The sequence below is a fragment of the Manacus candei genome, unplaced genomic scaffold (genome assembly GCF_025592945.1).
Source record: "Manacus candei isolate 608988 ecotype Guabito, Panama unplaced genomic scaffold, ASM2559294v1 h1tg000094l, whole genome shotgun sequence".
Classification (NCBI taxonomy): domain Eukaryota; kingdom Metazoa; phylum Chordata; class Aves; order Passeriformes; family Pipridae; genus Manacus; species Manacus candei.
The window spans coordinates 990,999-1,018,212 of NW_026138142.1; the positions used below are offsets into that span (position 1 = coordinate 990,999).

Consider the following 27,214-nt stretch of genomic DNA (forward strand, 5'->3'; position numbering starts at 1 on the left):
AGGTACAGCATTAAAGCACAGAGGGCAAAAAGGCAATCCGTAATCAGGAGCTGCAGTGAGAGAAAAAAGAGTGACAGCCTGTAGAGGGGTTAGTAGGCAGATGACAAGGAGGTAGCAGGGATCAAGATGAAAGCAAGGTGTGCAGTTAAGTGAGATAGCCACACAGCCAGCACCCTCATGAGACAGCTTTTCATAACTCCTGTTTCATAATGGCTAACACATAGCTTTGATCTCTCTTACAATAATTGAGCCCAAGGACTGGAGGTGTGTGTTAAGCTCATTTAGGTAAAAGCAACCTCAGCTCATATGCTATCTGCTTTCTGCAGAACCATTATCCTTGAAGTCCTTCTAATTTGGCCAGTTGTTGCCTACCTTGTAATTCCAGGTATTTAATGTCTTTTAGTTCTTATCACAAAGAGTTTCCCTGGTGCTTGGATTATAATTTTATTAACAGAATTAATAAACCGCTACTTTTTAGCGTCATTTACTGTAAGATCTTTGATATATGTTTCACTTCTCAAAATTCCTGATAATGATAATCTGTCCAGCCCAATTGCTTAATAAACTCTGTGATAACTCCTTAGTGTTGACTAATTGACCCACTACCAACCTGCTCACAGCAAGGGACAAGAACTCATATAAAAGTGCTGGCAAGAAGTCATAACCCAAAGTAATCCTCTGTCAGTGTGGGTTGTGGTCAGAATCTGGGATCCACATGTACTCGAGCACTGAAATGTCACTTCTGTTGTTGGCGTGTCTCGGACACAGAAATGACACAAGAGAAAGGGACACTGAGCTGCAAAAGATATTGTTTAAATGCTGTCTCATTTCTTAGATTGACTCACTTCCTTTGTGAAAAAGGATGTAAATGTCCCCCAAACCAAACAGAATTAATGTATATTATTTTTCTAACTCCAAATTGTTCAGTACAAATTTCCCCAGCTGATGTGTAGAGCTTGTTGATCAGCTGAGATAGAGAAGACTGGGGGAAACTCCAACTGGGAAAACTTGCATTTGTTTCAGTGGTTTCCTGTTACAATTGTTTGCCTTCAGCTCGTGACTGAAGTCAGTCTGCACATCCCCTACTAGAATTTCTACGTGATTATGGCTGTGAATGGTTTTTAAAAAACCCTTGTAAGTGCTGCAGAGTTTATTTGGAGTGTTTGAGGAAGCGGAACATTTGTCTGGTTGCTCTCAGACCTCTTCCTTCCTACTACAGATCACTTAATGTGGTTTTTTGCCTGTTTTCCAAAGAAAATAGGGTCAAATGACAACTCTGAATATGTGTATGGGTTTATCTGTTCTGCTCTCTCTTCTCAAATACTTTTGAAATCTTGGGCCATATATATCAAATTTGATAGTAGATGAAGATATCAAAGGGATTATATTCTAAATACCTTTGCAAAAATAGATGTCTGAATAGAAGAGAGAGACTGTTGTCCAGCACCGAGGAAAACCCTGTAGAACAAGATCATTCCTCATACCCTTAAATTTATTGGGAGCACTCGGGGAAGAATTCATGGAGCTATCATGGCTAGTCTGTTGAAAATATCAATCTCTCATGCTTTGGAGTAGGTGAAAAGGCCAAAAGGATGTTAGGTACATTAAGATAAGGAATAAAGAACAAGACAGGATGCTTTGTAAAACTGCAAGTGCTTGCACATCTTGAATATTGTGTGAAATTCTCCCTAAAGCACTAAGAAAGGTACAGAGAAAAGCAATGAACTGATTGGAAGTAAGGAATTGCTTCCCTAAAAAAAAAAAAAAAAGGGTGTTTAAATACACTTAAATAGTTTAAAATCTCTTGTCATAGAGAAAGTGAATTCTGTGTTTCTTGTAGCACAAGACTTAGGTGCCCTGAGTGAAATTACCAGGCAATAAATTTAAAAGAAACAAAAGTATCTTTTCTCTAGAGTTACAGTTGTAAATTGTTGCAAGGGTATCTGAGAGGCCAAAAGTATAAATGTTCTCGTGAGTGGATTAGAAATGGAAATGAGAAAAAACCCCTCAAACATAATGCTAATGCAGCTGCCAGCTGAGGAAATCTCCAAGTAAAGAGGTGGATTCAGCCAGCAGATTAAGGCACCTAAATTTGGGTTTCAGCGTGTAGGTGTCTCCATGTGAACCAGATGTCTAAGCTCTCCTTACACTCAGCAGAGAACTAATGTGGGATTTGGTTACATAAACGCAGGCATCAAGTGCCACTTTAGGCATGTGGAGTTTTCTACCTGGCCTCCTACCCCAGGAAGCAGCAGGGCTCCCAAAAACCTGTTCTATCTGAAGTCTCCCGTGGAAGTCTTTGATGTCTCAGTCCACCACAGTTGTCACTAAGCACTGGTGGTTGGCAAGCTGACCCCTGCTCATGGCTGCACAGCAAACTGTCCAGACCACCTTAAGTGGAAATATGAGTGCATTTTGAACCCATCAACGATCTTGAGTAATTCTGAATCGACTCTAGGAGGAATCTGTGTTCACATGAAGACATCTCCGTGGGACACCTCAGTCTGAGTGTCAGAATTTATAGGCTTTGCCAGGCTGTACAGAGGGAATATTGCTTAGTTTCCAATGATATTTCCTTAAGTTTCCTTAGCTAGTTGATTCAGCAGGGCAGGAATTCAGCATTTAGTAGAAGAATACAAGAGATTATGTATGAAAAACCATCTTAAGGTACTCAGATTTATTGATAATAAGGATTGTGGGAAGGTTTAGAGTCACAGTGAACTGTTTAACAGTGCATGGATGCATAGTGAACTTTGAGCACAGTGCCTGATTGCCTAAGATACCTGGAAGATACCTGATGGCCAAGAGTTCTGGGGCAACCACAGATGCTGCTGCTGAAGCCACCAGATGACAGATTTTTAAGCCATTACATCCTGTAGCTGAAACGGATTTTTTTTTTTTTCACACAGGTAAATCAAAACTAATTTGGTTGATGACAGGTTTTGCACCTTTCTGTGAATCAGACCAGTTAGAACTTGTTAAGAGTAGCATAACTTACCTAAGAAGAATTTAGGCTAGGACTCAGGGCAAAGAAATTAGAAAGAAGGATAATTAGAAAAGCCAGATGATAATTAGGTGAGTTTTGGAATGCAGAATCAGTTTTTTCATCAGTCTCTTGTGCTTCAAATGGTTTACATTTTCTCATTGGAATGACAAAACTTTTAGCACTAGTGCTGTTCTCTTGGGCTGATGACAGTTTTAATAAAACAAATTCAGCAGGCTCAGAGTTTCTTTTTTGGGCTTAAACAAGGATGGGAAGGAACGTTTATACTTCTAAAACTGCATTGTTAACCAGTTGTGCTACTGCAGCAATGTTCCCATTTGCTGTTTATTGAGAGAGTGCCCTGATCATACATCAAATAATAAATAAACAAATAAAATAAATAAATAACAAAAACATTAACAGAGCATCTGTAACTCTCAAATGTCCTGCTCTTCAAGGTGAGACAGAGATGAGAGCAAATCTAATACCATATAACTGACAGGCCCTCTCCCTTTTCTCATCCACAGGACACAGATAAGATCTAACAACCAGCTAAATATATTAACATTAACCCATGCTAATGAAGCAAGAAAGAAGTTGTGGGCAGGAATGATGAGCATATGTGATGTGACCCTACAATGTGCAGGAATATGAGGAAGAAGCCAGGTGTGTGTGACAGACAGTGCTTGGGAGAATTCACAGATCTAAGGACCCTGCTAAGACTTGTTTTGTCTTAGCAAAACACTGCAGTACTGAGCATACAGAGAGTAGTATTGTCATGCTCTATTCAATTCCCTTCAACTTTTTCCTTCACTTTTCAGCCCAGACTGTTATTTTGATGTACTTCTTAACACTTCTCTTCTGTAGAGTCTCTCCAGAACTGTGGAAAAGTTGTGTTTTGTCTTTGAGGTGTTGCTGGCTAAATTCCATCTATTTTTCATGTTCAGAAGTTCTCACTCTTAAGATCTGGTAGTGAGATGCTACATATTCTAGAATTTCTTTTTGCTGCAATAAAACATTCCTTGGAATCTGTGGAGAGGTAATTGGCTAAACATTCTGCCCAGTGTTGCTCAATTGTGCTCAGAACACTTCACAGGCTTGGGGTCTGAGCCAGCCTGGGTTGATTTCTTTTCCACTTTGGACTGTTTTGCAAAGTTTTGAGAATGAAAACAATCCCATAAACTCCAGAAATCTCATCATTGAATTGGCTTTTCCCCAATGAACTCTACTAGAAATCTACCAAGAGTTTCCCTTCATCATTGTTTCTACTCCCTGATAAGAGAAGGAAAAAAGTTTGTTTGCAGAGGAGCTCAGTGACATTATCTTCTTTTTACAGATGTGGAAGTTAAAGCAAAGAAGCATGAAGTTATTTGTTCCAGGTCATCCAACTAAGCAGTGGCAGACAAAAAATAGAAGCAAGTCCTTCAGTGCTCATTCTGTTGCATCACTCTTTCTTCCTGTTTTGATGAAAACATCTGAAAAGTAATTTTCATAGGTAAGTATGTGAGAAAGATTTAGACTTCAGACTTCCTGAAAAGTCTGACAAAACCTTTAGTTATGTCACTTAAACAGAGGTTAGATAGAGTTCAAACTGAGACAAAGACTCCAAGCCTGAATTGTGGCATTTCTTTTGTACAGATATTTATATTTTTTGTCATTTTTTCTCATAGCAGGTATAATCTTCCCAGTATCTTTCATCAAAAGATGCCTCAGCCTCTAGCCCCATACCTGTTGTATAACAGGATGCTCCTTCTTTTTTTTCATGCTGCAGTTTTGTTTTCTGCATTCTCAAGGATGGGTTTTCTCTTTCCCACCGCTGAGAAATGTGTAAAAAGGACATATGTGTAACAAGAAAAGGATGATTATTCAGTAATATTCATAGTTCCATTTTAGCCCTATTTTTTCCCATTGGTTTTACAAAATTATGCTGATTCATACCAACTGGGGCTGGTTCTCTGCTTCTCTGTAGCAACGTTACTATCTCTTGTAATCACAGAATCACAGAGTTGTACCCGTTCTTTTACCCTCCCCTCTGATTTTTCACTGTCTTCTATTTCTGTGACCCACACTAAAAAAATTTCACAACTTGACAATTTGTACTTGTACTTCCTTTTCAGGGGCCTGAGGTATATTGGTATTCCTCAGCTTTGCATTGTTTGTCTCAAAGAATGAGTGCAATTCAGGAGTAGTTGTGTTTCCTACCTTATGCATATGAAAGGAACTGAAGAGGAAATTATATTCTTATAGCTAAGAGGACAAGAATTAGGAGATGTGACTGTCCCTCAAGGTGCTCTCTCCATAAATCCAATTTTACTGCTTGATGTCTTCATTTGTTATATACAGTATGTTGATAAAATTCTTACCCCCACAACATATTTAATTTGTTTGGATTAGAAGCACTTGTGGACAACTAAGTATCACTACAAGCCTGACCTCTCTTAGGATTCCCAGGCAAATCCAAAGCAAAACAAAACAAAAAAAATCCCCATCAGCAGTGTACTCTGTTGCATCACTAACTTGTGGTTTACCAGAGAAATGTGGGGGAGTAGGCTACCAAAAGCAGTGTTTCTAAAATGCAAGTTTTGGAAGTGTATAAATGATGAAAACAAATTAGAAAGTAAGCATTCTGGTTGGTCTATACAGAACCCAAGAGCTGTGCAGTTACTTTATTCCTTATTTTAGCAAGAGAAAAAAAAATCTATAGGATTAAAAAGCTTAAGGTAATTTTGAGGCCTATTAAATTAAATGAATGACTGGGGGAAACCATTATCTCACTATCTGAAGATGTCAAGCTCTGAAAGAAGTATAGTGCCTAAGGAAAATGGTGACATTGGAAGATAAATACTGCTGAAATGTGGCCTGAATAGACATTGTGCTGTTCAAGGGAATAAATAGCATGTTAATAGCAAGGAATTCTGTTCAAGTTATGAGATGCCCCCTGGTGTTAAAAACTTTGGCTGTTTATCTGTGTTGAGACATTGTACATGGGCAGGGCAGGTTAAAACACCAGGATAAAACACCTAAAGCATTAAGAGAGGATAAGAAAGTGTAAAAGGTAAATGGAAACTACATAAGGACACAAAGCTGCAGGAGAGGGATTGGTAGCAATACCATTTAGGATCTACCTACCATGTGCAATAAGCAGAATTAGCTGTAAGCTCCTCAGTTTTAGGTAACATTTTCAGAAGCAGGAATTAGAGGGTGCTGTATGGTGATCCAGCTGGGGAAGGGGTCAGCAGCATTTTATGGATGCTATAGATGGAAGGGAGGCTTGGAGAGGCTTTGGAGAGCCACAGAGAGAGGAGTGTCCTTCTTCACCCAGATGTCTCTCTCATAGCGCTGTGAGGGTTATGGGGCCCCAAACCTGCCCCTGCAGCCTTGTGTCTCAATTCCTATCACCACAAACAACAATATACCCTCTCTTCTTCCTACAGCAACTTCTGCTTGTTTGGGGCTGCTGAGAAGAGGAGGAAGCAGGGGAAGGGCACAGGAGAAAAGGAACTATTTCAGCAAAGGGAAGGGAGGAATAGAAGGGGCTGAGCCAAAGAGGGAGGGCCTTAGAGAGCAAAACTTTCTGTTCCTACTGCTGGGGTCAAAAATCACTGCTCCAAAGAACCTGACAGTAATTCCTGCTCCCCTGGCTTTCAGGGACAGCAGTGGTTGTGCAGGTAGAAAGCAGGTATGGCCTGTGTGCCTTGATGTTTCTGTGTAACCCAGAGCCCTGAGGAGAGTCCCTGTGTCCCCAGTAGTGCAATGACTACTAGGACACACTTTTACAGGAGCCCTAGAGTTCAAGTAGAACTTTATGTAAAGTATCACTTGTTAGAGAAATGCTAGTGAGTAATAGTAGTAGTATCTTGAATAAGATAAGAGAAAGAAGTGGAAATAAAATATTTTCAAGGTCTGAGATTAGGCTGGTTGGCAAGAGGAGGATTTAGAAGAGTCAGAATTTTCTTGGAATAGTCTTGTCAAAAAATAAAAAAAGAAAACTTGGAGTAGGAGAGATAAACTAGAATTCTGTTCTTGCCTCTAAACTGGTAGGGATGGCTCTTCTCCAAACCTAAGTGGCAGTACTGTGTGCTAGGAAGTTGTCCTGTGGTGTTAGTTATCCAGGACTTTTCTGGAAATAAAGTCACATAAGCCATGGGAATCTAAATATGTATAAAGAGCAGAATCAAAATAAAGTGATTCTAAGATTCTGGGGGGAGTTCCTGCACTAAAACATATCTCTTTGTAACTGATCCTCCAACCTTTTTTTGGAGGATCTTCAGGAGGCAAAGCAGAAGATGTTTGCTGCTTCATTCAAGCAGAAAAATAAGAGTATCATAAGATATTTTCAATGCTAAATGAATACTAAATCTCACCCCTTTTTTCTGTTCCTGGAGGGAAAAAAGAATATATAATACTGTATCATTAAGAGAAAATACCAGTGGTTTAGTCAGGTATCTGATTTTAATGCCTTCATATTTTGGAGATTCTTTACTCGTGAAAGTTTTGTGGCTTAGGTGAGGACAGGCAAATGAGGAAATGAGGCCAAAATCCCTTTGAACACCATGGTGAACAGATCGATATTGGTTGTAACAAAATTTCATTTCAGCCCTTCATTACATAAAAATTTGTTGTAAATCAAACAATCCTAGTGGTGTTCTTACAGCCTTTGTTGCCAAAAGAAATAAGGTTAAAATTTCAGCTTTCATTGCAGTGAAAGCCTCCAGCCCTTGTGATCAGAGGAATAAAGCCTTAAAGATTTGACAGTTCATCCTACAAGAGTCAATTTAAAAATAAAAATAAATGAAGAAAGAACAAAGGGAAATGTTTTGTAGTATTTTTTAACAAAGCCATTCTTATTTTACAAAGACCAGCTCCTGGGTTTGTTAGTGCTCAGGCTGGTAACACTGAGTGATAGTCCCAAATATGTCTTCTGGCACTGCACCAATTTGAGTTAAACCAAAATATATTCTCCATTCTCCTAAATGCAACTTCTGCTGTACCAGATTTTGGAACCAAGTTATCTGAAAATTACAAAGCAGTACCAGATGGTGACTGTAGGTTGGCCGGAATTTGTGGTCTCTCTTGTCTTGCCACATGTTTCACCACTTGGAAGAGTCTAAATTATATTGTTCAATTATTTGTCTCCTTGGCTCAACGTTCCCTTTCTTTGATGTTCTGGATGGGTGCAATTCTTCATGCGTTCACTAGGTGGGTCCCCACAACTGTGCTCTGGGGAAGCAGTTTGTTGAGTGGCCTGAACACACTTGGGTAACTGTATCTCCCAGTCAGCTTTATTACCACTTTTGGGGCTGGCAGAAGTTCACTGCACCTCGCGTTTCGATGTACAATTTAGTGATTAGAGTGCTGGGAAGTTACGCTTTGCTACTTTCTATACTAGTCAAAAAGAAACAAACAAAGGAACCTTTTCCCATCTGTGTGAGGAATTTACTGACTGCAGAAGAAAAGCAATACTTTATAGCTAAATCTTCAAAAATTTTCTTTCCAAGTGTTTTATATGAGTGTGCACTTACGTTAAAAAAATATTTACCACCTCAAAGTGACCAAAACAAAGCCCAAACACAAAACTTTAGTTCTCTCTATCCCATAATGCCCCATAGAGAAAGAAGATAAAGGAAAAAATAATTCAGATATTAACAGTATTTTTAATTTCCTATTAGAAAGTCATGGTGCTCTGACTGAGGAGGCAAGTAGCTTCTTTACTGTCTCAGGTTGTGTCTTCACCTTGCCAAGAAAGAGGACCCATTAACCTGCAGGGAGCTCTATTCTGTCATGTCTGGGCTGTTTCTGACATCTGAACTCATACACTTAAAGCCATATCTCTTTATGGTGTAGTCTGTAGCACTGATTTAACTTAATAATGGATGAGACTTATCTAAAGATATCTTTTCAATGCCGACTTCTCGTATCTTGGCACCTACGGAAAGAAAATCAAAACAGACAATTTCAATTATTGCGAGGTTTGGGGTTATTTTTTTCTTCTTCTTTTGTTCCCCCTCTTATCTAGGCTCACTAAGTGAATCTATTTCTTCTGCTTGTTTGACATGGTAAGATAATTCATGTGGAAAACTATCAAGAAATGCAAATTTTGATCAAACTAAAGGTTTTATTTCTTGTGAATTATGTTTAGAGGGCAAAAAAGGTGTAGAAAATTCTTACATTATTTATTACAAAGATAAGCTGAGAACTAAAACTGATTGTTTTCTTGCTCAGTAACCAACTTACAGTAAATAAAACTTTTATTCATTATTGACTATATTTAAAGTCAGAAAATCTTGATCTGTCAAATGATTAATGGAAGATGAGAAAGGCTGTCACAGAACACACAGAGATGGTAGTACTTAATGTCAGAGATCTGGCTCAAAATTCATCCTCAGCAGTGACTATAACATCTGATTTGCTGTTTCGAGCAAGCAGGTAGATAGAACTTTCTGTCTTTTACCCAAACCAGTTTTAATGGTCTGCTTGTCCTCATTTTGGTGGCAAGAATCCAAACTTTGGAAAAAGTAGCTTCTGTATTGTTATAGTTATCTTATATCTCCAAGTCATGGTTATGAGCTCCAGTAGTTATGTCTCCATTATCAAGCTCGTATCAGTTACAATCTCCCCTCTTCAGCTCAGTGCAAGTGCTCCAGGAATCCAAGGCAATGAAGAGCAGTGAGAAATTCTATGAAAACCTTGGTTCAAATTTGGAAAGTTCTTGTGAGTCTGAGTCTGGAGATGATCTGGGAAGGGGCATCTCATGCTCTCGATGATTAGAATCACCCTTGTGTGTCCCTGGGCAATTACCGAAGTGTAGTGGGAGTGCCCGTCATTTCTACTTCCAGAGCTACAAAACCACACAGCCAGACACTCTATATGAGGTTGGTCTGCTCACACTTGTCTGGCACCACCATTTCCTCTGGGAAAATGGCAAAAGCAAATAGCAACTTGTCTGTTTGCATGTAGGCGTGAGCCTCCTGAGAACATATAATTTGGCACCGCGTGCGAGCGAAGTTCAAACATCCTCAAGCTCTGAGCTGTTGACAGCTTCTCTCGGAATAGACACGCAAACTACGCAGAGCAGTTTTGGTGCTGCCTTATCTCAACATCACCTTCAAAACCTGTAATGGATCCCCGAGTCACCAAGTCACCCTGACCTGGGAAATGTGCTTGCAGCAAAGGGTGTTAACCTTTGCATCGTCCCCGCTCGCCTGCAGGCGGAGGGTAACAACACTTACAGCCTCACCGGGACCCGGGGGGAGGCACAGCACACCTCAGCCTCTGGGGGCATGGAATGCTTGTGTCTTGCTGCCCCGCAGCGGCTGTGTTTACAAAAGGAATAATCCCCACAATCCAGGCAATGCTGAACAATTCAAATAGTAGCAGTTTCTCAGGTTATTAGCTCTGCAAAACAGGCATTACATTTACACTGGTTCCCTGCCTGCTACTCTGAATTTGAATGCAATTAAGCATAGCTGGTGCTGTCACACCTCTGCTGCTGTCCCTCCTTTTTAGAAGGTAGCATGGAAGTGCCAATTATCACTACTGTAATGAAATCAGAGGGAGGTAAATACAGCATATAAGTATTCCAAGTATAATTCTTGAGATTGAGAATCAGCACACAAACCTTGGCTACAACTCTGAAAACCTGCAGTTGTTAATAGAGGATTAAAGTGGTAGGGCATCCTCTGGGCTATAGCAGGATTTAACAAATGCCTGTGAATGCAGCATTCAATAGGACTCCAAGGCAAAGCTCGACTGTAACTTGGAGTCTGCACAGAGGGAAGAGCGAAAGCAGTCCAGGATCATGTTACTCATCTTATTGCAAAGGGCTCTGTTTTCAGTGCTGCCCCCAGGGCTTTACCTGATCTATCCAAAGAGAAGATGTCTGCCCTTCCCACCCTGCAATCATTCATACATAAACAGCTCCAAATACTTTTCTGACTGTTCTGCCAGTTTCAGCTCTTCTTGCTTATCCAGTGCCGCCTGTCCTGCCAAAACAACAAACTGAGCTCGTGTGGGTTGTGGTTGGGGGCAGAGTCAGCCAACAGCCGTGTGCTCGTTTCCTTTGTTTTTCACGTTTCTCTTTGGCCTTTCCTTGGGTAGAATCCAAGGGATGGATCACTGCTGGTTCCCTCATGATGCAGAAGGAACAGACATCACTTTTCAAACAATGACAGCTTTATGAAGCTGAACAGTCTCAGCCAAAGTCTTGATGCTATCATCAGTCATGTCTTTCTTCCCAGTCCCTGCAGGTGACTGCAGCTGGCAGCAGATCTTTTGACAGTCAGATTCTGTATGTTATCTCTGCTGGACCAAGCCTTTAAATAATTGGACAGGAAGATCTGGGAAACAGATATGCTGTTTCAAGGCATAAATAACATCTGAGTGCTGCAGAAAGCTTTTATTTAATTCAGTTTGATTTGGTTCAAATATGGTCATCTGGTTTGGCTTGCAACCAAGATTTCTGTAGATATATGCTCAGTTCCTTCTTAGACCATCGACTGTCACATACAACTCACTTCTCACTGTGCCTCCAGTCCTCAGCTCTTCAGTGGGAATAAGATGATGTTCTTGACTTACAGGAAATGGAGATAAGGAGTGATGGGAAGTAAATTTGTGAGATTTTCTAATTTTCTAATAATAGAGATCCATATAAATAACCAAAACATGGGACTGAAATGGCAAGAGTTGTTGCTACTCACAACAGAGAAATGTGGAGAGCATTGCTGGTACCCTGCCATCAGATCATGTTGTGTAACAGTCAGATCCATCCCTGTGATGAAAGCCAGATCATGCAAAGTAAAAACTATTTAAGCTGTTAAAGTGGAACTTAAATTTTGGGTACTCTGTCTGACAAAGTCACTGTGATGGTGAATTAGACCAGTTATAAGGAAGAAATTTTTTACTGTGACAGGGGTGAAACACTGGCAGAGGTTGCCCAGAGAGGTGATGGATGCCCCATCCCTGGAAACATTCAAGGTCAGGTTGGCTGGGGCTCTGAGCAACCTGGTCTAGAGGAATATGTCCTGCTCATTGCTGGGGGGTTGGACTAGATGAACTTTAAAGGTCCGTTCCAACCCAAACCATTCTATGACTATGGTTTAATTCTTCAATTTCCTTATTACCTATTGTGATGATTACTCAGAGCTTCATTTTAGGTCACAAAGTATTTTTGATAGTGATCAACTTCACATTTTAATCTGCAGGTATTAGCCCAAGGCTATTTCTTCGCTTCCAACACACCAAAATATTTACCTAAGTGGGAGGAAAAAAAAAAATAAAGAAAAAAAAATGAAAGAACCTTGACCAAGGACACACACATTCCTGTTTGCTTTTTTTTATTCCCCCACCCTTTTTCACAAAGGGACAATTTTGGCTACCTGGCCTTTCATGGAATGCAAGCTGGGAGGTGATTTCATTTTTGCCGTGTAGAGGAACGGCACAATCCCAGCAGCGACAGCATCCTGCCCCCAGTGTATCAGCAGTAGCCTTCAGCCTAAGAACTAGCAGTTCCCCAACAGCTCTGGACCAGGGACAGCAAAGAAGCGTCAGATGTTTTGACCTGTGGCATTTTATGATATTTCCTTGCTTCCCAGAAGTCTGGGAGGCTCTGGATTCCTTGGCGTCTGGTTGAGCCAGGAAGATAGATTAACTGAAGGACTGTTACTGTTTTGTCTTGGGTGAGGCCTTGTGGGCAGCCAGCTGTTTTATTTTGTGTATTGCACAAAAGGTTCCTTTAAATCTGTGTGTTCTAGGGATGAGGGCTTAGAAGTGAGAGGATAAACTGGGATATTTTTTTCTTTGCACAGCAGTCTTCACTGGCCAACACTGTTGGCAAAAGCAGACAGAAGAGAGGAATCCCCTTAGAGCAATGCTCACACACTGCCCTGTCATGCAAAGTTTAGGCCAGAAGGTTAAGTCCAGTATGGTTCTAAGGACCTGATTTTAAAATTACCTCACTGCCTGTCCCAGCTGTTACAGGGTGCTCTTGGAGCAGTATAATGTGCTGAGCAGTTCTGAAAGTCAGGACCCAAGAGTCTAATGCTGTAGCTGACCACAATTACCATGGTTTTGTGTACACAGGGAACTCTGCTGACTTCAGTGGGTTTCTCCATAGACCAAAGTGTTCACCTAGAATTGAATGTTTATCTGTTTGCAGATCATGGATGTCCTACAAGCTGTTCGAGAGACAGCCTGAACAAAGCCAGGAGACACTGTGAGGTCAGTGATATTTGTGTAAACCACACGACATGGGCTTTCTCAGATCATCCTTTTATAATGCCACAGTTCTTACTCTCTTTCACATCTGAAAACAGAAAAATTATTGTGTGCTCACTGCAGTATATCTCTTCCTGCCAAAGCTGCCTCAGAACAGAAGGAAAAGACAGCTTTGTTATTCCATCTATGGCTTTTTAAAATATTTTTATCTGATTCAGTTAGGCTCCCAGAGAATGTTTCATGGATATGTAGCTTATTATATTATTACTGCAGTATATCTGTGTTAAACCCTCTATCATTCCACAACCCTTTGAAATAGGGAAGGCTTATAAATCCTGATTTACAAATGAGAAACAGTAGCACAGGGCTTAACCCCTGTGAGATTTCTCTTGGGCAAAATTCCCACATGGGAAGAGTCTGTTGCCTTCTTTGTTCTTGTCTCAGACCACTAATGTCAGTGATGGTGACTGAACTATGTGGGATTGGGTCCATGCTGGAGAAAGGGGGTAAGGAGATATAACTTGACCTGCTGTAGTTCCCATTTATTTCAGTAAAAACTGTGAGCACACCATACTCTCGAAAGGTGGGTCTTAAATGATTTGGAGTGGCCACCCTCTAACTGCTTGTAAGAAAACTGCCAGGGAAGATGCCAGTTATTTTGCTAGTTTGGGTTCTTCTTGACTGAAAGACAGAAAATGTGGCACAACAGCAGATACAGCACCCAATTTGGGATACCAAGGAATGCATTTCTGTGTAAGTCTTGACCTATCTTTGTTTTCTTATGCAAACAGTAATGAGCAAAAAATAAAATTGATAAGCATAATAAGAAGTTAATTATTAACTAATTTAATAATGTTGGCCTTCAGATTGCCATTAGGAGGCATTTAAGCTAATATAGAGGTCTCTGAATTCTTATTCCAGGTTCCTTGCACACCTGCCTGTCTGTATTGATCAAATCCTTGAGGTTTTCCTCACAGCTGTTGAGAGACAGAAACTTTAATAGCATGTGTGCATGTGTTGTATGGCCTGGTTAAAGTCCATACAGCTAAAAGAAACTCAGGTCTCAGGTTTCCAGGTTTACATATAGGTTTTTTCTGATGCAACAAAATGCAAAACAAACTCATAATGCATTTGGACGCATCCCAAACTGGGGGTGAACACACTTTAAAGCCCAAGACAATGTAAACAGAAAAGTGTTTGCTGCATTCAGGCTTCTGCCCTGGATTCACCCAGACAGTTCCAAACTCTTTTTGGTTTTCCTGTCAAGTTTCTGGATCTGATTAGATCAACCAACATCTCACTGATGCACTAAATGAGATATATAACTTTAGATAATCTCACCAGTATAAGCTGAGATGTAAATTAGATTGTCATCTTAAAAACTGCCATTGTAGTGGTGACCTTCAGTCTCTAACCCCTCCATTACTTCACTGCTTGCCAAGGAGACTTGGACTGAAACTTGCTGAGCAAGTGTTGCTTTTCACCCCAGGAACTTGTGCTGTCTGCCTGTGCCTTGGACCTTGCAACTCAGTGGTAGATCTGCTTTATGACTTGAGCAAGTCCTACAATTGGTGTGCAGTAAATATTCCAGGAGTTTGCCATTTGCCCACCAAGGAATAGATCCACAATGGTGAAAGGAGTGCTGCATGTCACCTGTCACCTCTGCAGAATTTGCTTTACCTCTAGAGAATATTTAGGGATAAGACCAGTGACAGGACCCAAGGGAATGGCCTGCAGTTGTCTCAGGGGAGGTTTAGGTTGGGTATTAGAAAAAGGTTCTCCTCCCAAAGGGTGGGTGGGCATTGGAACAGGCTCCCCAGGAAGTGATCACAGCACCAAACCTGACAGAGTTCAAGAAGCATTTGGACAATTCTCTCAGACACATGGTGTGACTCTTGGGGATGGTCCTGTGCAGGGCCAGGAGTTGGACTTGATGATCCTTGTGGGTCCCTTCCAGCTCAGCATATTCTGTGATTCTGTGACACTTAAACCCACAAGATTTTCTATAATGGAAAATATTACAGAAACGTACAAGATGGGGCACTAAGTTTATGTTTGTCAATAAAGCCCTCCCACAGCTGCTCTGACATCTCATCCAGTAAGAGGCTGACACATTGAATAGTTTCTGCTGTCTGTGTCAGACTTGGTTCACCTAGAAAACTTGAGAGCCCCATCTTTCTAGTGGTAAAGAAGTTACTCTGAGTCTCCTGGAACAGCTGGACAGCCTGAAGTAGATTGTCTTGTCACCTACCCCTGGTAACACTTTCCCTTATTATCTCTAATGATATGGCACTCTGACTCATGTTAATGAAGGAAATAAGGTCATTATCTCTGTAAAATGTAGTCTACTATCTATGAAATGCCTCATTTTTCTGTTGTACAGTTGATTAGAACACATTCTTAGTTTCAGTTTTGAAATGGTTTTGGTTTTGGTTGTTTGACTTTTTTTCCCCTCTTACAGGTCCCTTCAGACAGGGTGCTAAATTTTGCAAATTGTAACTTATAAATGTATAATGTGCAATTCATAAATAATAAATTATTATTATAATTCCATTTGAAAATGCATCTGAAATTAGCTCATTTTTAGCAATTTATTGCAATTCTTGAAGATAAATGGATGGCAAAACTGGGAATTGGGGTTTCTGGAAAGACAGTTTCAGGAACTCTTAGTCTCAAGGGCCTTTTTCCTTTTTTTTGCTTAGCACAGAGATGGGAGAGTTTAGCCACCAGATATATTAAACATACCACTCAAGTGTTCTTTGGCTTTGTGGGCAGGGTTGTGTAAAGGAATGTACAGTCCTCATATCTTTACACCTCTGGTGTAACCTTTTTTTTTCAGGTGTTTTTACCTGTGTAAGATTTTGAACTTGGTACAGAATAAACATGGTCTCAGCAGGGTGTGAAGAGCTCTAACACAGTCCTTGCATTAAAACTGCCCCTGTCTGATACAACAGTCCAAAGTTCAGGCTGAACTGGATGGACTGTTCTGATACAATTTTCTTTATCTTATCAAAGGTCCCCCAGTGAGCCAGGTGAGTCCTGACTGCTTCTTGGTCTCTGGTTCCCTGGCTCAGTCTCTCTCTTCAGGCTGCATGAGTCAGTTTGCTGTTTTCTGGCCACTGTTTTCTAATTTTCTGCCTATTTTTTCCTCTGGTCATTTTTATCCATGACCATATGTTAGGAATATTTTGTTTCATAAAACTCTGACTTGCCTTAATCTGTCTCAGAATAAAACATTTCTTTCTCACATTTTCCTAGATCTGTCTCTGAATGTAGTCACAAAAATTTTGACTGCTGTGTGTACTTACCCTGATCATTTTGGATTCCCTGCCACCACATTTCCTATGCACAAAATCATATTAAACTGGCTAGCAGTTTCCCCACTTACCATTTCTACATTCCCAAAATGATAACTGTATATTAAATAACAATTGCATCTTCACAGGGACAGTCACAGCTGTGGTTGGCACCAACAGCTTGAAGAAGTGGGCTGTAAATCTGGCTCATGACATTTATTACATCTCTCTCCTCTGAGAAATATTCAAGTCACATTTTAAGACCATTATGGACAATTTGTCCAGACTTGAGTGAGACTACTACAAAATAAAAAATCATTTTCATATGTCTATCTCCAGTTTTATTTCTCATGATGTGTGGGTAGTGGCTCATTTTTCAGAAAGGCCTGTCTTTGGCCAACTTGCTTTCCAGCTGACCTTATAAGATTGCACTGTGTGTCTGAAAAATCAATTAAAACAGAACTGGAATACATTTCTATTATATATTAACACGTGCCCTTGTAAAGAAAGGCTGTGATCTGGGTATGCAAAAGCTAATAATTGACCAACTTGTGGTGCCATACTATTTGTTCTATTTATTTTCTTTGCAGAAAGCATGCAAACACTTTGGAGGGACACTAAAAAAAATCTGCAGAATATTCATACCAAGTTTAAATGGGCACATTTTAAAATGTTGAGCAATGATTATCAGTGTTTATCACCAAGGGCTCCAAAGCTCTTCCAACAAAAGATAGAAAGTAGATTTTATAGGTTAATGGTAGTGCACGAAAAATAGGTTTATTTTGGCTCATTGCAAGACTGAAAAAAAAAAAAAAGCTGAAGATCTAATGTGATAAAGGCACATGAAATGACTGGTTTGTGGTTTTGTGTTACAAGAGACAAGTTCAGCATCTGATTTCAGGAAGTTTCTGAGGGCTCCACGAGGTGCTCAGCATTTGCACAACTGTGTCTGCAAACCACTCTGACACTGAAGCTTATAGGTGACATTTGACTTGGTGGAGAAGGTCTCAGTGACTTGTGGTCACTTGTGGGGACAAAGAACAAGGCACTGCTGTGTCAGTTGTAGTGACAGAGGGGATGTAGCCTGGAACTGTCACGTGGCAGCTGAGAACTGATTTGGCCTCCACCCTCATTTGCCTTCCTTAACTTGTGTGCAGTCTTTTGTTACTCACTGACTGTACTCCTTTTCCTCCAACCAGAATTGCTTTGTGCCCTAGAAGTATTTCACTTCCAGAGATTTCATACCACAGGACTATTTCGTCCCTAAAACATTTTCACTACACTAATCTTTCACAGAATCCTCATAGAATCATTGAATAGCCTCGGCTGGAGGAGATCTTAAAGATCATCCAATTCCAACCTCTCTGCCATGGGCAGTGACACCTTCCACTAGACCTAGTTGCGCAGAGCTCCATCCAGCCTGGTCTTACACACTTCCAGGGATGGGGCATCCACAATTTCTCTGGGAAATCTGTGCCACTGTCTTACCACCCGCACAGTGAAGGATTTTTTTCTTAATATCTAATCTAAACCTACTCTCTTTCACTTTGAGCCCATTCCCCCCTGTCCTGTCATTACATGCCCTTGTAAATAATCACTCTTCATCTTTCTTGTAGGTTCCCTTCAGGTACTGCAAGGATGAAATTAGGTCACCCCAAAGCCTTCCCTTTTCCAGTCCAATTGGTATGTGGTTGAGAATCATTTTGAGTTGCTATGGTCATGGAGGTGCCACAGCTTCTTTGGCTTCATGGTACTTCTGGGAGATGCCAGGACCTCTGAAAGAGTCTCACAATGTTCAGAACTACGTTCACAGCCTGTAGGACTAAGACTAAAATAAATCACTCTTATCTCTTCTCAGTGATTTTTGGGAGAACTCACCTTTCCCTCTGGACAAGGACATATATTAGCATATATTCTGGGAAAACATGAGGACTTGGAGCGTTTGAATAGTTAACTTCTATCCACGTTGTTTTAAGGGAATAATGGTCTTTCACCCAAATGAGTAAATTTTTTAATTCAGTTTATAACTCAAAATGAGCTTGAAAGATGAGCTAATCTCTGGTGCTTTCAGTACCTGCTTTGTAACCTGAGAGCACCAAAATTTTAGGGTTACATTTTTTTTCTCTGACTAAGAGATAGGCTGGGGGTTGTATTTGAACAATGTAATGGTAGGGCAGACTCAGCTGTGATATCCAGCTGTGAATGAACACTTATTTTTTGGTAGTCATTCCTTATTGGGTCTAATTCCCACATTCTAGGTGGGAACATATTCCATTCACCTGTTAATACCCTGTTATCATATTGAATATAATCCCTTTCATGAATATATTGCTATTGTCTTTTTTGCCCCTGTTTCTTATTGAAAATCCATTCCAGAACTTACTTGCTCTTCCAAAGAAACTTCTTCCAATTCTGTATGTTTACATGCCTGGTTTTTTTAATGTTTGTTCTCATATCAGTTTTAGATTTCAACTTAATAAATTTGAGCTGGAGCAGAGAACACTATCAGAGTCAGGTTGATGCTTTTTGAAAGAACTTATAAATCTGTAATTCCAGTGGTCTCCAGTTTTCTTCAAGGAGAAAATACCTGTTTCTTCCTGCCCAGTGATGCTTTGATACCAAAAGCTTTTTATTTGCTTAGAGCAATTGTTCAGTTTTGGAGGTCTGTTTTCATTTTGCTTTTACAATTGAAATATCTGATCTCTCATAGTAGATATTAAAGAGAAAACCAGCATATACCACCCAGGATCACCTTTGCTACTAAGTGCTTATACAAAGGATAAGTAATGAAACAGTTTTACTGTGAAAAGAATTAATGAGAGACAGAATTTTTTACAGATAAGAAAATGGTATCGTTCACTCAACTCTGCCATTGAAGCTGCAATTTTTTGTGTCATTCGGTGATAAATATTTGTTTGACCTTTGATATGTACTTGTTTGTGTATTGGGATTTCCTCAGCTTCTCTTTTAGTGCTAATGAGCAGAATGTGCTAAAAATATTTTTCTTCAACTTGCCCTGATTTCATGGGACATCAGTGTTCTGGCAGGACTAAGCCTTTTGCTAAGGGATTACTGTCAGACTCTGAAGAGATGAGCGGGAAAAGTTCATCTCCCAAAAGCTTAAAATAAAATGTCTGAGTTTCCACTCCCAGGAGTGGAAGTCTTGCTGCTGAGCTGAATGACAGCAAACCTTACAGATTTGAAGAATAGCATTATTTTTTCATCCAAACATCAAAAAGTAAATTCTGAGTTTCAAGTTCCTGAGTGGCATCTGACTATTTCATTCAATCAACCACATTGTACCAAGTACTTTGCATTTTATTTTGGCAGTGGGATAGTATTTGTTTAATATGGATCCTCAAGTCCTGATAAAAACAAAACTTCCGTTAAGATAAGATTGCAGGATTAGCCTCAACTTTTGTAATTAATGGCCTGCTTCCAGCAAAAACTATCAACACTTTTTCCTCAACAGAAAATATAGTTTCCTGGAGGCCAATTCTGTATGGAATTCTTGAGACTGCTTTGAGATACATATGCCACATATGTTTATGTCTGCATATCAGCAATTCTCTGTCTTTAATATAATATAAAATTATGTGTTTATGGTGGGTTTTACATACGGATGGTTCTCCTAGGTTCTTAATTAGTTATACATTATTTAATTACTCTTGTGTTGTATGCAGTCAAAATACAAATGTGTTACAGTTATGATCAGAAGTTCCCAGACACAAAATACTTGTCACGATAAACTTCTAGATATTAAATATCAGTTTAGATATTCATAGTTATGATAGTTCTTAATAACTATAATTCTACTATCAGTTCAGGTAATAAAACAATTCTCAGAAGACCTTACTACTGTGCAATAAAAAAATGTGCCATCAGGAATAGCGTTGATGGGCAGGAAGAAATTTGACAGAAGGCTGCCTGCTCTCTCCCTCCTTTCACCCAAAATGCTGTGATCCCAAAGCAGCTCACCAGGACACACTGGAATGAAGCACCAAGACTCTTGGGACCCCTCACCTCATGGTCGTCTCCCAGTGGAAATGTGTCTTGTGTGCACCACTAATGCTGGGGCATAATGAACATATTTAACTCGGACTAGTGAGCCTCCACATTTCCCACACACATTTCTATGTATACCAGAAAATAAAAGAAAATAAATTTGTATTTAAAAAGACCGTAAGTTCAAGATTATACACTTCCTGTCACCTGTGAAGCTTGCAGAGGTGCCTGCAGAAAGAGATGGAAAAGTCATTTGCCTCTCACCTGATACAGGACTTTAATCTTGTCTCAATCTTCCCCCTGCTCTTCATGCTCCTCCAGTATGTAGGTTCTGTGCCTCTCCTACAAATGACTCCTGATTTTAGTGCCCTGTCATACAGCAGTAGCACTTCCTCACACTAGGAGCTCTGCTTTGTGGCAGGATTTTAGTCATTCATGATGTGAGGCACTGCCTGATCTTGCTGCTCTGTGAACAGGGAAGGGCACTGGGAGAGGAGGAGACGTGGCCCTTTGCTTGGCCTCAGTCCAGTGTCACCCCGTGCAAGTGTCCTGTGTTAGTGGTGCCAAGGGGATCAGCCATTCAACTTTCCACCAGTTCTCATGCTACATAAACACCTGATGATCTTTGTCTCTAAATTATGGCTCAGGAACATTCCCCTTTCCCAGGTTTGCTCTTAGTCTGCAGCTGGGGACCTCCCAGGGCATTTTAGGACTTTATTATTAGTCTTTATGTGCTCTTTCACATTTATTTTTCCCTAAGAAGCTGCTGTTTTCAGTCTGGTTGACAGCTGTTTGTCACATATTCCAGCTGGAAGAGCTCTCTGCATTAATTCTTAACCAATTTTCTCTTCAGCACCTGACCCTGTTGCTTACCTTTGGAAGTGTGACTTCCTTAGTCGGTGGAAGTGGATATGACCTTGACATCTGTTCTTTCCAAGCAGACCTTTTGTATCCCGTGTTTCATGATTCCAGCAGGCAATTGCACTGTATTGATGCTCCACTTCCCCAGCATTTTGTGGTGAGCTTCTGCCTGTGTCCTCATTCACTGAAACAAGAGATATTCCTGCTGGTTTCTTCTGTTTGTTTGTCTCTCTAAACTGACTGTCGAATAAGGAGTAAAGAGCACAAATGGGGAAGTCAATTTGACTTCAAATAACATAAATTCAAGACTGTTGCTCTCTGTGCTCTCCCCACAATGCTGAGTACTGAGAGAGCTGGGAAGGCTGACTGCTTTCTGTTGAAAGTAATTAAGTTGGCCCAAAATGGGGACCTATCAGTTACTAGTTATAAAGGCAAGAACTCTTTCTTTTCTTTTTATGGGAACATTCGGTAGAAAATACTCTGATTGCATGACCAACATAACTCTGAGGATTCATGTTACCTACTTTGTGCCTTTCATATGCTAATTCATGCCTACCTAGGAATATTACAACTATAACCTCTTCATCAGTAACAGAACATGACCAATTTTGTTTGTTTGTTTTGTCTTCGATCTTCAACAACTGGAAGTTCTCCTTGAGCCATTCCTTTTTACCCTAATCGCTTTTTACCCTAAATGTATCTACTGAGCTTTTATGTCTCTCTAACATTAACTTGTAGTTTTTCACTGAAAGCTATGAAGTCCAGGTACTTTGCATAATAAGGCATAATCAAAACTTTAATTAGGAAAAAATAATAAACTCGGTGAAGCTACACTGAATCACACTAGCTAGCATCTGTTGGGACCTTTTTGGATTCAGTGTGGGGAGCACCTTTGTGTTCTAGGGTAACCTCTAGATATTTGTTGCTTCTAAAACTGTTCTGATAAGATTTTAGACCCTCTTCTTAAGGAAAATGATAGAGTGATTTTGAGATATTCCAAAACAAAATTTCTTCCCGGCATGAAATTATGTTATTGTAAATCTTTCCTTACTGTCACTTTCACCATTTTCTAACACTGTTGCTCAGATTCAAAGCTATTCTCCTGGCCTTAGAATCTGACAGAGTTGATAAATCAAATGTATTAAATCTGCACTTGCTGTGTTACAAATACATACTTTGGAATTCCATCATTGCTGTGGTAATGTGCAATCTGGAGTCTTTACCTGGATATACCTGTCACCACTCAAGTGTCAGAATGATTTGCTAATAATCACAAGCCTTGGTACCTCCATCATTGTACTTCTGAGGATTCCTCCTTGTACAGCTCATTTTCTACTGAAAACAGGAGTAGTTTAGTGGGACATTGTGTTGGTCTCTTGCTATGGAGGTGGTCTGCTGGCATGCCTTGAAAAGACTGAGGAACAACTTTGGTTTTGTTTAGAGAGCCCAGGCATGGAGGGAAGCCAGGATCTAACATTTCCATCCTCTTGGCACAGGTCTAGGAGGCAGATCTCAGATGGCTTTCTGGCCCTGAGGCCAAGTGGTACAGCAAGGCTTGTGGTAAAACTCTTACCTCTGAGACAGAACACCCATGTACAAGCTTCCTACTGGCAATGATCCCTTACTGATGTTAATTCCTGAACCATATCTTGGCAGTGTCTTGGAGAGTTGTAGTCAGGCTGAGCCAAAGCTCTGCAGGAACTGTGAGCAGTTTAACAACGTGGACAGTCACAGGACAGTGCTCAGGCCCATGCCCTGACCCTCTGGTTTTCTGGTGATGACAGCACTGGTTCTGAGCAACCCTTCCAGCATTTTATCCTGGGGAGGTGCTGCCATGGATCTGCATCGATGCACACTAAACACCTGCTCATCAGGCTTCCCTGTGCTCATCACACAATATGGAGAAGCATAAAAACAAACCCTACAGCAACTCAGTTAGACAGAACAGACAGCAAGGGTTAAAGAATGTGTTGGCATTGTTGCAAACAAGACTAATTTGGAAATACTGTGCTCGTAGTACACGAGAAATACAATTTTTTTATGAAAACCAAGTTACCCTTCACTTCTGCTTTTCTGATGATTGGATCTTGTTGCACACATTTTGGGGTATCCACAGGTCCTGCCAAGCTGTGTGGCCAAGCCAGATCTCAGTGTGCATTTCTGATCCTTCGGAAACCATGGTGCAGGTGAGGTTTCATATCATGCTGCTCTTTCTTCCTATTTTATTCACTCCTCTGCCTCATCCATAAGGGATCACCTTCTCATTGATTCTTCACACATAATGTGTTTTCTGGGGCTCTGCTGTTATTCATTAATACCATGTGACAGAACATGTTTGGATTGTTTTATGCAGGAAATACACTTGGTAGGTGCAGTTTTGCTTTCCCTAAACCATGTCTAGCCCCTGGCTTTGGCTGGAGGTCAAGTGGAGGAACACTGCTACCGGAGTGTTCTGGGACACCTTGACACCAGTACTTTGCAGCGTAACAAATTTGAAGATAAACATGCAAAAACTATTTTCTTTGAGATCTTACAGACCATCCTGGAATTGGGTGCTTGTGATTGCTTTTGGACATCTCACCTCTTTTTACATCTGCACCACCAAACAGTAACCAGCTGATGTTTTGGGGCAGTCTCACCCCCTTTGCTCCAGAAGGAAAGTGTTGTTCCTGCCCCCTGCCCTGTCTGAGGCCCAACACATTCTATTCCAAGGAATAAATGCTGAAATTACTGCAGAGAGTAGACTCACAGAAAGTGTGTTTGTAATTCTTCAGCTTTCTGAATTCCTTCCCAGTTCACTGGGAAGAACATGGAAGTAATTTCAGACTTTTACTACTGAAAACACTTTTTGTCCTTATGCCCACACATATCTGGTAGAACTATGCCTCTGCCTCCTTTAAATGCTCTTTTAGCTGGTGTACTGCATTATGCATATTGAGGGGGAAAAAAAATGAAAAGCAGGCTCCTCTTGAATTCTATTTGTACTTCTCTGTGTTAATTTGCACAACTGACAAGAATCGTTCTATATGGGAAATGAATATCTTGCCACTGGTTTTGAATATAATCTGCTATATTAAATTTTGATTGAGGTTATCTGTCTAACTTGTAGGCCTATATATGCAAATCAAAAGCACTAAGTATTGTGTCTGGCTAACAGCCAGAAATTCTGACTCACAATCAGTAGAAAACACAAAAGAAATTTTTCTGTATCAGTAAGGAGGAAATTAGATACTTTAAAAGGGCTTTGTTCATTTCTTCTATAACTCTTAAGTACTAAAAAAACTTGAGGCTCAACAGCATCACTTCAGTTAATGGAATTTTTTTTGTATATAGAAACCAATATAAAAAAATAATGTCCCAGAAGATGCTTTGATCACTGGAAGGCTCTCCTGGCTCTCAGAACCAAGAGAGGTTGTGTGAACCTTGAAAAATCAGCCTCAAGGTCTTTTATCAAGCTATTGTGGTTCAAAAAGGAAAATGTATTTTTCATGTTTGCACCTAGTCAGGTCTCACAGACAACTTCTAGCAGAGATGACAGAGTATTCTTCTTGTTTTACTCTTACAATACAGTGATACAAACGAGAAACAGAACTTACCTGTCTGCACAGTCTACAGAACAGTGCAGGCACTAATGTGAACCACACAACGGGGTTCACGTCACACCATCTGATTTCCTGTGCCTGCATCTGTCCTTGTTGGGGTCAGTACCTTGGAGTATGTGGGCAATCATGTGGGGATTGTGGCTGTGGAGCTATGAAGGTGGGAGATACTGAGACAGGCATTGCAGCTGGTAAAATGGGGAGCCTCCTGCCAATCCTTGCCTCAGTGCCCATACCATGGCCTTCTACATATGAAATTAATCTGTTCTGTGGGCCTACTCATTTCAAATGAACACTTCTGAAACTTTTTGATAGCCAGGATCAATTGTCAAGATGCACAAGTCCTGCAGAGGAGACACTTTTCAGGAAAGTAAACCCAAAAAGCCATCCCTGCCTTTGGCTGTTCAGAGAGAAATTATCAGTCAGATTAAATCAGAGAAACAGCCTAGAAAGTTCCTATGAAAGTGCTTCTCTCTCACTTCCTCTCCTCTGTGTTGTGGTCCAGATGAGAGGACATCTCTGTGGCTCAGTGGATGAAGCAGCTGCAGCAGCTCTGTAGTGGCCAGCACAGTGAGCAGGAGGGAGAGAGCTGCAGGGCACAGTGTGCTGCTGGGCTTCAGGTGACCAGAGAACCTATTTCAGTAACCACGCAGGTACCAGAAGCGTCTGACAGCCTGGAGAGGAAGCACAGCTGCCAGACCACACAACCTGTCTCTTTTCAGCATAAACATTTGTCACTCTTTGCTGCTGTCACGTTCCTGGAGACCTTCTGGGGACCAGAGGATCCTCTCATTAACCTCATTATCTCACCTTACTTCAGCCACTTGCGCTTTCCTGGCAGACCTGCAATTTCTCCTGCAAATTTCCCCACAGAGGACCATTTTAATTGCAGTTTTGCTGCAAACAATGCAATTTAGCTGTCCACAGGTATTTCCTCATGTTGAGTCTATATTCTACTTGACTTGAAGTCTGCTCCCTGCACTGTGCTCAGTGTCAGCAGGTAGCAGGTGAGTGTGGGCAGACAGATGTTGGGGCTGTGTCCTCTCTGGGGCCTCTGCAGAAGGCTTGTGCAGGGACTGCTGCATCCCAATACTGCATCAGGTTAATTACATTGTGCTGATAATTAAATTAAGGAGCTCTATGCAGCAGGGTCGAATTCAATCTAATAAATGTACTGAACAGAAACCGACAGCAATCGACTTCATGCATGTTCAAGGAACTGAGCAGCAAACTGGAGAACAGACAAAAGATGGAGAACAAAATTGGAAGGATGAGAACAAGAGGTGAAACCTGAGCAGAAAGGGACAGGCAGAGGAGGAAGCACAGAGACCAACATGGAAAAAGACCAGCATAAGAAAAAAACAAAGAAAAAAATAGCTGTGATGAAGCATAGTAGATACTGGGATACTGGATACCAGTAACAGCCAGACAAGCTCTTGGGCATCCAGATTTCAAAATGTCTTTATTTTCGAGGATTTGTCTTTAAATTCTGGAAACATTCTAAAAAGGTTCGAGAGTCCCAAATAACAATATGTACATAAGAAATACCCATACATAAGAAATAATGTGATCTGAGAAATTCCAGTATTTATCCTGGTATAGAATATAGGCATTATTTATAGTTGAAAAATTAGTCCCCCAAAATGGCACTTCTACATGTTTTTGAACCTGCAAAATACTTATAGATTGCATATGTGAAAAATCTACATTAAATGCTCGCAGTAAGATAATTATATGTCATCTGAGGAGAAGGAATAATAAATATTTTCACAGATAGTTTTTTTTTCTCTAATACAATATATGAGTGCTTGACAATATTACTAACAACAAACTTTAAAGTAAAAAATGTTGGGTTTAATAAAGATTTAAAACTCACCGTCAGCTCACATAGTTCTCTCCATGTGCCACTGCTATTAGACACACTTTTTCACTTAAAGTCTTTAAAGAAATCTCTATATATTGCATGTGAAATCCCAGCACAAAAGTTTGCTGGTGACATATTATTTTCCTTACAGCAACTATAATCGATACAACCAGGGCTCAAAGCAAAGTGTTATGGCTGTTTTATAAACTTAGGAATGTACTCTGGAAATTTATTATGGAAAAATTGACTCAACCTGTATTTAAGGATTAACTAGGGCAAGTCCTGTGACAGGGTGTAGCCCAAAATGCACGTGCTACTTCTGCTGAGTTACAGGTATGGCCGAGTTCCGGCAAGGGGGAGCACTGGGGTGGTGTTAGGGAGAGGCAAATGTCTG

The 27,214-nt window shown here is 40.5% G+C and overlaps 1 long non-coding RNA gene across 2 annotated transcripts; it reads right to left on the reverse strand.

The window, feature by feature from the left end:
* Positions 1-7,133: 7,133 nt before the first annotated feature.
* Positions 7,134-26,946, reverse strand: LOC127461056 (uncharacterized). Of its 2 annotated transcripts, XR_007899959.1 has the most exons (5): positions 26,833-26,946; positions 21,370-21,541; positions 20,761-20,838; positions 12,103-12,232; positions 7,134-8,909 (listed from the first exon to the last, which is right to left on the reverse strand). It is a non-coding gene; the product is annotated as an uncharacterized LOC127461056 (long non-coding RNA). The 2 variants fall into 2 exon arrangements; XR_007899958.1 differs by lacking the exons at positions 21,370-21,541; positions 26,833-26,946 and having other exon boundaries at positions 20,761-21,018.
* Positions 26,947-27,214: the final 268 nt, after the last annotated feature.